Source organism: Buteo buteo, chromosome 9 (assembly GCF_964188355.1).
Source record: "Buteo buteo chromosome 9, bButBut1.hap1.1, whole genome shotgun sequence".
In the NCBI taxonomy this organism is placed as follows: domain Eukaryota; kingdom Metazoa; phylum Chordata; class Aves; order Accipitriformes; family Accipitridae; genus Buteo; species Buteo buteo.
Genome location: NC_134179.1, coordinates 23,011,746 through 23,023,607, shown reverse-complemented (window position 1 = coordinate 23,023,607; position 11,862 = coordinate 23,011,746).

Here is an 11,862-nt window from a genome sequence, read left to right as displayed (position 1 = left end):
CCCTGGAAATGGCTGTGGCTCACACAGGACACTCGATTTCCCCGAAGGAAGATGAAGAACTTGTCCCCAGACAAGTTCAGTGACTTTGTTTCCATGGGAAAGAGCTTTGCACCAAATTAAGCTATTTCTGGCCTAGCCCAGAGCTGAACATGGGGTGTCTTGGCCTGGTGGGAAGTCTCCTGCTTCCGGGCAGCCTGCTGTCCCCCCGGCCCAGCAGCCACTGCCCTCCCGGCATGGCGACCAAGACACCGGTGGTGTGCTGGCAGGGAAAGGAGACATCCAGTGGCACTGGGTCCGGGGGAAGGAGATGCCTCAAGCACGTTGGGCTGCTCCCTTGTGTCACTGGGGCAAAGCCGAGCCAAAAGGGCCAGGTGCTGGGGGCCGTCCCCGAGGTTCCCGCTGTCATGACTGTCAGCAATGACCTTTACAAAACTGAGATGGAGCAGGACTCTCTCCAGGTGTCTGCCACATGACTTGCACCAGGCAATGGTTTCGTCAGTAATGGCAGCAGCAAGAGTTGTTGTTTCTGTCATGACAGACGCTGGCAGGAGGGGTGCTCGGTGCCCCAGCACGCAAAGCACAGCTCTGCCTGCCTGCCTCACCTTGACCCACGTCAGGCAGGAGGGTGCAGAGGAAAGAGAAGAAATTCATGGGAACAAACCCCGTGGACAAATGTGAAGTGCTGGGAGGTGTGGGCAAGATCCAGAAATAAAACACAGATCAACAGTTTCCATCTTGATGTTAAACTCCCAGCGCTATACCTTCATGACACTTGGGACTTCCATGCTGGAACCTGGGACTTTGGCAGGAGGATTTCTCTGCTGGACCAGGGCAGAAACTTGGCTGATGTGTTCCACTAGCATCAAGAAAGGCCTTTGCAATGGAGAACTTCCCTATCAGAGCTTTTTCATGTCTGCCTTATTACTTTTCTGATAAAAAAAAGTTTGTAATAATTTTAAATTTCAGGGTCTGTTCTTTCATACTATAAATCAATGTCAATGCTTATTGCTTATTCATATTTTTTTCTTAAATAACATCTGGCTGAAGTGGAGTCATTCTGGCAGAAGGATTCAGCACTGATGAAGTGGCATGTTGCCACTTCCAATGACTTTCAGTCCTGCTCTTTGGAGGCTGGGGGACATAAAAAAACAGAGACATGGCAGTTTAGCACAGTTTTTCTTTACTAGCAGGCTCAACTGTCCTCTGTCCCTAAATCTTAGTACACCTTTCAAAGTCTATGTTGCGAGTCCCAGTCTTGCTTCTCACCCGAGAGATATTTAAAGTCACTATGAGAATTATGGGTCTCAGTAACTCATTAAAAACAGTAAATTAATAAATCTGTCAAACAGCCTGAAGACCACAATGCTGTCAAACAACTGCAGCCCTTTTATTTGCTGGCAGTTACCAAGCAGTGACATACTACAGCTCCCCGCTGTCTTGTGATGCATCTGTCATATCAGACTGGGGCAACCACCAGTAACCACTGGCCCCACAGTGGTGTCCCTGTAAAACATGTGTCCATCTCGCAGTGGAGACTGGCTGTGTCTGGCAGCAGCAGCAGCTGCAGGACATGTTGGCAACATCCCATAGGTACCAGCTCATCCCTATCTGCAGTACTTGGTGGTGAGTCACCAAATGGGGCATACTGTGTGTACCAAAACATATGTGTATGTATCTTTAGCTCTTTAAAGGTGGTTTAGTACAATAGATCATTCTCTTTCCCCACTGTTCTCTTTCAACACCAGGTCCACCCTGTCTGGTCCTGGTGGGGCCCTTCCTGGGACCCTCAGCCAGAAGTGAGGTGGCCGCAGGCACTGCCTTCTTCCCTGGGGGAAAACAGCTCCCCAGGGACACCTGAAAGAGGCCTCTGAGGCCACATCACCCCCAGAGACCTCTGTCCCTTGCCACTAACACCAGAGAGAGCATGGAGAGGGAAGGACTTGTGTCTGAAAAGTCCAGACTTTGGGGGATCAGCTGCTCTAAGGGGGCAAGTTGGTTCCTCAGTAGCTACATGGATGTTGGGACCATGCTCAGCTTCTACCTTACAGGTGGTCATTGCTCCAGTAACTCACCTAAAGACTCTTAAATCTGAGTATGAACAATTTAAAAATAAAATGTTTAAAAGACATAGTATGAATTTGTTGGGGTTTACTGTACAAAATGTGAAAGAGGTTTTTAATTTTTCCCCTGTCTTAGTGAGCACCTAAACAACATGTTCTCCTAGACCTTTAGTTGTCTAAACTGTTTCAAAAGCTCAAAACCCAACTAAAACCAAACCAAACCAAACCAATCTCAGAAAAACTGTTGAAGTGAATGAGATTTTTAATTTGAAAACTGAAAACAAAAGACCACAGAATTGGAGCAAAATACAAAACACAAGGTGGAGGCATCCCACCATGACCATGGGGAGCCTGGTGCAGCCCCAGCTGCTGTGAGCACATGGTCTCCAAGGTGTGGACTTTCTTCACCGAGCTGGAGAAGCCCTTTTCCCAGGGGTCAGCAAACATCCTAGAAATAGAGAGGAGGCACCAGCTGAAGACATACCTGGGTGGGCATGCTGTGGCTTTATGCCATAAAAGAAAGCTTATGTCTGTATAAAAGACTGTATTTCAAATTAATGTATGATAGTGATCTCATGTAACACCCTCTGGCTAGAACAAGGCAGGTCAGGGTTTACCCATGGCTGCTCTCTCATCTGGCTCCAATGAGGTGGCATGGTAATCATGGATGCTTCTCTGAGATCTTAGAGGCCCCAGTGTCCCAGCTAACAATACCCGCAGTGTGTTAGGGTGCCGTACTTCCCAGCATACGCTGGACAGTAGCCTTACAAGACACGCTACAATATTAGCTCGTGAATCCTTTCAGCTAGGCAAAGGAAAGCCTCCCACTTTCCAGCCCAGTATTCAGTTTAACAGATGCTGGGAGGAAGTCAGGGAGGACAAGTGATTTACTAAGGGTTGAGAGTAAAAGAACTTGCAGGGCCAGGTAAAATTGCCTAAAAGGTTGCTTTAAATAAAATATTAAATAAAAATGTTACTTTAAGTAGAACTAGGCAAGATTGGCATCAAATATCATCAAAATGCCAAAGAAACAGTTAGAAGGTTTTATTATATAGCAAATAGCAAAAGGAAATGTATCTTTCTTTGCACAGCAGGGAGGAAAAAGAACCGATCAATAGGGGACTAATGAAAGCATTGAACAATTAAATTGCCTCTGGCATTGCAACTGAGAGGTGTAGACAAGTGTACGTATAAAATGTGATTTACACGGTCAGAAGAGGTTTCATGCAGCATGCAAAGAACTGGCATCAGATCACACTTAAGAGATTAAGAATATTTTAACTGAAAAAAGACCCCCAGCAGGAAAAACCTATGGGGAACCTATGTTTGTTTCATGGTGGTTTCAGCATTTCTCCAAGGGAAGAGAGTTCATTCCAAGAAAAGAAAGGTGTGAGAAGGTTTTCCTCAAAGGAAGGTTTCTGCTTCAAAGTTTAATTTCAAAATAATAACTGATGACAAACCTTTATGGGATTTTTAAGACTTTTGCTAATTTTTGTTTTTTAATGTTTTGTCCTCTGTTTCACAGATGCTGCTAGGACTGGAACTGCTGCATAGTTGTGTTAAACTGTTCCCAAGGTGTTTTCAGTGCTAACAGAAACAGGAAACCCCAGTAACCATAACAAAAACTTTGTTCTAATCCAGCCACAAGGTTTAGGTGCTTTTCTAGTTGCTTATCTAAACACCTGCTATTATCTCTAAGCGGATTTTCCAGGATTACTTATCAATGGCAGCTGCGATAGCTGGAGGCATGAGACAGTTGCATTTGTTTTAGATTTATTTTAAATATTAAGACGACATATCCTGTGACCAAAGTTCAAATGTTTGTAGTCTTGCAAATGAGCTGTACGGTGTGAACTGTGTCTAAATATACAAGAAAATTTTGTTTGGATAGATCTGTTTCTCTGTCATTGTGGAAAACGTAATCCTAAAGCTACATATTTAGGTAAGTTTATCCTGATGTACAGAATAAAACTCTATTGACATATGACAAAGAACTTCTCCAGTGCTGAGTTTTGCATTTGAAAATTAAGACTTAAATTGCATTCTTGCACCTGTTACTCTTGCCACATCCCTCAGAAGGCTGATGGGACCTTGAGTCTTTCAAGTTTGCTTTCCATAGCACTGAAATAGCAGGCAGTGTTGCCACTATACTTAGGTTCAGAATCAAACCGTGGGGTGAACTCTGGTTCTGTTTCCAGCACTAGCATAATGGAAAGGGCTGTAACAGGCTCCTTGCAAGAATATAATAACTTGCACGTGGAAGAAATGGAATCTCTGAAGAGAAAATCAATCTAGTATTTGAGGCTCAATATTTAGTCTAACTTATGCAATATTATTATTGTAACTGAGTTTTAGAGATCCCTGCAACTAAGATATGAAGCTTACACAAGAATGAAAATATTTCCTGCCTGAAAACTGGAACAGAAGTCCAGATGGTGCGAAATGGCTTTAGCATGACAGAAAATTGAAAGCAGCTTTCTTTTTGAAGGCCAAAAATAAATTTCATTGTATGAAACATTATTAAATTCAGCATGCAGGGTTTTTCTTTTTGTTGAATTATCTCTCTCTCTCTCTCTCAGATCCTTATTTCCTACCCCTCAGATTGTCTAAATCTAAATACAGTCAAAGGGAAATTAGTCTAGACTAAAGCTATTGCAAATGCCTGGAAGATCTCCCATCTTATCCTTCCTACAATGAATGGCTGTCTGAGTTTGTGCTCTAGTTTCACCAACATGAGCCTTGGCAGAAGGATGAAAGGGGAGGCCCATGCAATTTGACCTCCACCAGTATCTCCATTTTCTCCTCTGAGGTGAGCATGGGCTCACCTCACTTGGGAGCTTTCATTAGCTGAAGTATTTATCTGAAAGATAAGAAATACTCTTTTTGGTTGTGAGGCCATGTATGGTCCAAGGTTCTTCTGGTTATTGTTGAATTGAGAAGTAGGTAGTTGCACATGAGCTCAACTACTTCAGCTTCTCACCCAGCAAAATTGACTAATCCATGCCAGTTTTGTTTAACTTGTTATTATAAAGGATCTAACCTGGTTTTCACAGCATATTTTGACACAAGGACCACTAAAACCTTACCATTGGAAGTGCACTGTACACTCAATTAAGGCCACTGGCAAGAGGTGCCTGTTCTTACTACTTTCTGTTGAGCCTTTATAAGTAGTCTAACAATTCCAAAAAGTCCTGGCGTTAAAAGCAATTGATACAAATGAAAGGTGTGCTCATCTGCAGGTGGATGAGGTGCTAAGCCTGCAGCGTGGCACTGCTTTTCCTCTGAAATTTCCCACAACAATGCAGCAAAACAGACATGGTGAAGTCCAGCTACCAGATCATGAGTAATTTCTGCTTGACTCAGCCCTAGGATGGTTTGAAATGACCAAACTGTACCCTGTTGTTTTAAATTACCTCAGATCCCAAAGACCAGAAAATGGTAAATGTGGCATCAATATTTAATAAGACCCCCGGGGAAATTTGGAGAATTGCAGGGAGATAAGTCTGCTTTATATACTGAGCAGATTAACGGCAAAAATATTAAAAAATAGATAAATATTTTATATACACAATGAATCAACATGGTTTTTAGAGCAAAATCTGTTGGAGTTATTTGAAGATATCAACAAACATACAATTAAGGATAAGCTAATCACCAAATCATTTTAACAATGTCTCTCCTCAAAGTGCATTAAAGAAACTAAGTAATCACGAGTACAAAATTAGTAGAGTAATAGGAAACGGAATAGCTATAGAACTCCATAAATGTTTGTAAGTGATCATGGAAAGAACGTGAAGAATTAGGAGACACTTTTTGCTGGTGATATTGAATTTTTCACAGTAGTCAAAGCTAAGTCCATCAAGAGCTGTAAAAAGATTTTGTGAGAATATCAGTAAATAATGCAATGGCTGAAGAAATTCAATACTGAGAAATACAAAATAATGCAAAACCTACCCTAATTACACATTCATAATAATGGTCTCTATATTACCTATTACTACCCAGGAAAAAAGATCTTGCAATCACTGAATATTTCTCTGAAAATTTCAGCTTAGTTCAGGGCAGTGATCAAAAAGTTAAACTAGGAATTGTTAGGAAAAAAATAGAGAATATAAAAGAAGACTTCATTGTGCCAGACTGTATATGCCTCTGGAATGACAATGGTGTGTCTTCAGTTCTAGTCACATCAGTCCAGAGGGCCTGTGCTAGAGCTAGAGAGGTGTAACAATGACCAACAAGGATAAAAATATAGAATGGTTCCCATATGAGAAGAACGCACAATCCCAAATAAAAGAAAAATAGCAAGTAGATTATTTGTGTTAGTAAGGAGCTCTAAATTGAATGAATTGAATGGCCAAGGGACGAAGGAGGATAACTCTCTGTGCCAGTGGTGGGAAAGGTACTGCTAAAGCATGAAAATCCCCTTGGGCTATAAAAGAGCGATCTGCACATCTTATCACCTCCAATAGGCTGTCCTGAATTTACCAAGTCTATGATTATATTTTTATTCATAATCTGATCGCAGCTTGGTAACAATTTTTTTTCCTGTATATGATCAAATATACAGTACAGCAACTTTCCAAAGCCCAGGGAGTAAGGGTAACAAAGCTCACAGCTTTTACAGACTAGCTGAACTAAAAACTTAAATAATTTCATATTTTAAAAGACGGAAATAGTTTTACACCTGGGGCTTTCCTGAAGTGGATATGCTTTCCATATCAATCCACAATGGATTTCCCTTCCAAGTACTCATCCATTCATCCCCCTGAGCCATGTAAAGATTTTCCACTAACAAGATCCTTCTGCAATAGGTTCCACAGGTCGATAATCTGCTGCATGACAAACCCCTTCTGTTTGTTCTGTGTCCTGCCAGGTTCCTCTGAAGGCCCTTACTGCAACACAGTATATTGAAAGGATCCAGACTGTCGAAGCACCAAATAATAATATGCACCCAGCCTGTTGCCATGTATTTCAGAAGAACCATTATTTAAAAGAACATAATAGGAAAAGAGCATAACAGAAAAAGAATACAAATAATACTTTCTCTCCAGTTAGCAGGTTTGGTGCATTAAGAAGAACCAGACTCTTCTGCTGGGTGTGGTAATGCTATTTCACCCCCAAACTGAGTGGAAAAACAAAAGTGCAATTTCAATTGTAATTATTATTCAGGCAACATTTCTCCTGATCTAATAGCACAGTAAGAACATTTTCTTTCAAAATATGTCTTTAATTTCTGCAGCCACAAATCTATCATACATAGCTATTTTGCCTAATGTGTTGCATTTGACCTTCTGGTCTACTTGAAATACATTTGCCCTGGGAGGGTGTAAATTACCCAAATTGTTTACCTGTGAGAAGGAGATCTTGCTAGCGGCATCACGTCCATGCCAGGCAGAACCCCCTGACTGCTCCTCGGCTGGTGGCCACGGCCTCTGGGCCTCCCAGGTGGCAAGGATTTGCAGTGTCCTGTGTGAAAAACAGAGCTGTCCACCAGCTTGTTGCTGGGAACATCCTCCTTAGCACAACATTTCTGATTCAGCACAGCAATAAAAGGACAGCTGTCAATCTCAGTATTTAAGTGCTTTGGGCAAGGCTTGCTACAGGATGCTAAGAGCCATGGTGTAGTATGTGCTTTGCCATCCCGTGGGCACGCTATGGGTACGGATTCATAGCCGATAGTAGTAGGGCATACGAGCAACCCAAGCCACTCAGCGTTTTGCAGCCCACCTCTACTTCTGTGAGAGCTGGGACTATACCACATAATACTCAGTTCATTATTGTTAAATAGAATTTCTCTCCAGCTCATTAATTCACTTATGACTTCAACTGTCTTTTATTATCGTTGTCTTATGTCTCTGTTCTTTGGAAATAATTTTCATTTTTGGTAATCAGGCTGGTAATCAAAGCCTCGAGTTCCAGACACAAGCTCCCACTCACAAAATCCCTGAAGGGTTGATTGCTGGAAACTGGGAGGATATGCCAGGGAGAGAAACACTCAGCTGCCCCTGTTCAAGCAGACACTGCTGGCTGCTCTGACAAGCCAGCAACATGAATCTTTTCTCTAACTCAGTTCTTATGTTCACATGAGTAAAGTAGATGCGGAAAATTTCTGGTTTGAAAAACTATGTTTATTCATGTAAGCTACAGTTTGATATGTGTAATACCTGTTAAGACAGGGGATAGGTTTCATATTCTCATTCGGCTCTGAAATGCTATGGGAAGGGAAACAGTCAAAAACAGAAAAAAAATGTTGAGTTTCTCTAATGTTTTGTTTGTCATAAAAATGGGCTGATTATTCTTGCATAATTTTATACATAATGATTTTTGAGCCCATAAAAAGCAATAACGTGACTTGTGGAATGAATTTGTAAATATGTTCACAGGTTTACTATGCCATTATTTAACTGTGTTTACCCCAGAGGCTCAGAACAAGAGTTTTAAAAGTATTCACTGTTGGCCTAAGTCTATTTTCATTTCTGTTAAAGTAAATGTCCCGTCCTGGGTATGTTTTTCTTGTAGACTGTTAAGTGAATTTGCCTCAGCTGGGTAGCAATGGCATTGTCAGTTTTTAAACACACTCTAAAGTAGTCTGATTAAAAACAGGGCTACTTTACAGATCATGCCAGCAGCCCAGTCTATAAACAACTGCCTAAGAAATATTTACTGGTCCGGGTTTGGGATTCTACTTCTACATCCGCCCTCTCAATACGGAAATCTGGGTGATGAAAGACCCTCCTGAAGGTTACTTTTTGATTTGAAATTGGTTTGTCGAACTGTGGTGTCTCCTAGCCCAGGCTTGCTTAGCTTCTGGGTGTGCCACCACCCTGAGCTTCTTTTTCTCTCCAGTAAAGCACTTTATGGTGCTCACATGTATGGGCAAAACCCTTCTTGCCATACAGGTAACTTACGTGACATGGCCTTCTGCAGCTGCAGTAGGAAGCGGAGGCAATACAAGTGATGATGTGAGCCGAGGCCCACGTGCGACCGTGCAGGAGTCTCAACCGCAGCGACCAGGTGAGACTCTTTGGCCTGTGCTTTGTGCATAACCTAGCATGCCTGCTTGTACAATTAATAAAATGTCTGGATGGCAGCTAACCCACTGGTAAGCTTTTCTCTCTCTGGTTTAAGAAATGGTTTCTTTTGAAAGCTTCTTCATTTATTTGCACGATTTCCAGGGTAAGCGTTGGTAGGATACGAAGTTTCTTTAATATCGGGGAAGTGTAACTCAGCTGCTGCAACATGTTCACACCAGATTATGCTAGGTCTCCGTTGGGCTCGTGTTTGTTTTTAAACTGGCCTTATACAAACCTACGAATCTAAATAACAGAGAATGAAGGGTGAATTACACAAAATGGCCGAATAGGAGCATTTCCACATGGCGTAGTCCCCACCAGAGGAGCACTGCAAGATGACTCCCAGGCAAACCAGAGAAAGGAAAAGACTATGTGCAATATGGAGATTTCATCTGTGTGTTCACTGTCCGTCTCCCCAGGTTTCCATTTGATTTTGGCCATATGCCTCCTGTGCCTCTGTGACTAACCCTCTGGGGCCAGCCATAGCTAAAGCAATCTTCTCTTTGGATTTCTCTAGAGTGAGAAAAGCAGACAGGGTAAGAAAATGCCAAACATTTTGGTGGAGCCAAGTGCTATGGGATTTCTTTCAAGAATAATGATTAACAAATGTTAGCTAACACTTTTCTGAAACCTCCTTTTTCTAATTCTTGCAAGGACCAGCTTGAGTCTGGACTATTAATAGTAACATTAATCCACTCGTGCATAAGCCAACGTAGTATTTGGATGGAAACGTCTGCTGGCATGAAGAACAACTCACACGACAAGCCTGGACGCGGCTAGGTCGCCGGTCGCGTTGTGGCTATGGGGGTGATGTGGTGCAGGAAGGGCCAGCTGAGGCCACGCGGCACGTGCTGTGACCCGCATGCCGGCGCCGACCCTGCCTGCTCGGGGTCCGGGCCGAACACGCGCCGAGGCACGGCTGGCCTTCCTCAGCACCGGTGCTTGCCCCTGCTCCTCCGGGGAGGAACAACGCGGATGTCCAGCTAGGACTTGGCTCTCCTGCCTGGTACAGGCCACCTACAAGCACGTCTTGGCTCCTCTTCCCTTTCTGTGACTTCGCCTCTGGCTCACGGCAAAGCCAGGCCAGCCCCTGTAATGCGTCTCCCTCCAGGTGGGGGTTAGCTGCTCGCCCACCCTGGAGCCAAGGTCCTGCTCTGATCCGGCCCTCCGGCACAACTCTGACTCAGGCTGCTGAGAAAGATGTGAGACACTGCGGCAGGAGGTCAGCCACGCAAAATTGCCATGCCGGGAATCGCTGGGTCACACGGTCGGTGCACCAGCGTCGGTGGAGGGCAGCAGGTCAGCACTGGGGAGGCTGCGGACCAGGGGACTGTGGAGACCGACCCCTCTCCGCCTGTCCGATGCCCACCTGGCCAGCAGAGAGACCCCGGGGTGGGGAGCATGCTAATGCTTAGCTTAGTAGTTTGTCAAATCCCGTTTTTTTAACGCGTGTTATGTAATAAATGACCACTTCATGCTTCTGAGTTGTGCATGTCCTGTTTGCACGATCTCTTTGTGCCCGGTTAAAGATGCCCAAACAAACTGACCCGCAAGAGAGGCCATAAGGCATTTTGAGCTAGGACCTACTTTTGTTCACCTTCCCAGCCCAGGTTTTCCTCTGCTGGTGGGGTACGTTTTCACCCAGCTTGGTAGAGCACATTGCTTTTCTCCACAAAGACGGGAGACTCCCCACACATGGTCTTTTACTCTCTCCTCATGATGCAGGTGACTTCATTGGCTAGAGAGAAGATCCTTCTTCCCTTTGATCCCATGGCCTCCAGCCTCTGTTACTCCATCAGACTCCCTAGTGTAAATTATTAATGTATATAAATTATTAATTTGCATTGATGGCCCAGAAATGCTACACTAGTAAAAACCCCAGAAGCTTAATAAGTAATTATGAAGGATCAGCTCCACAGTTACCACAGATGAAAGTGGTCTTCCAATAGTCTGAAGTAACAGGATAACAAGACAAAATGATGCAAATTGATCTGTGTCTTCTCTGTGCGTGTCTTTTGTGTGACTCACTAAATCCAGTGATTTCCAGTAACATGTGTTTAGTCTGTGTTATTCTGAAAGTAATAAATCCTCATATACTGAAAATCCAAAAAGTGTCTAGTATATAACTAATTAAGTTAATTTTCAGTCTGTCAAAAAAGGCCATAACTTCATTCCCTTTTTTATAATCTTCTTTTAAGGTACAAATTGTGGTGGTACAAAAAAGTGGGTCCCCTCTGTATTTTGGTGCCTTTCCTGTATTTCTAGAAAAATTATTACCATGTCTACATGGAAAACTATAGAATACATGTGTAACAAAAATGCCAGATAATTTACAATAAATGTTAGCTTGGTGAGCAATGAATCTATTTATATATGTCTGCTACATCTACCACTAGAAGCATTTTCAGTTATGTCTCCTTGATTAACATATTATTTTTAGTTCAAGTGTAATGGAGCTATACATATTAAAGACCTGTCCTGCACTTGAAGTTTTGCTGGGAAGGGTGAAGTTAAGAATATCCAATTTACTAAAAAATTCATCCACTTTTTCCTTTTTGCACCTTCACTTTTGAAATGTCTTCCTTACTTTTGAAGTATTATTCATTTAGGATGTTGGTTTAGCCATTCACCACATATTCCCGTGTTATCAATTTTTCTACAAACAAGAGCATCCACCCCAGTTTAGTGATACATCTCATTTTAGAGCATAATGGCAAAGAGGCTTTTAA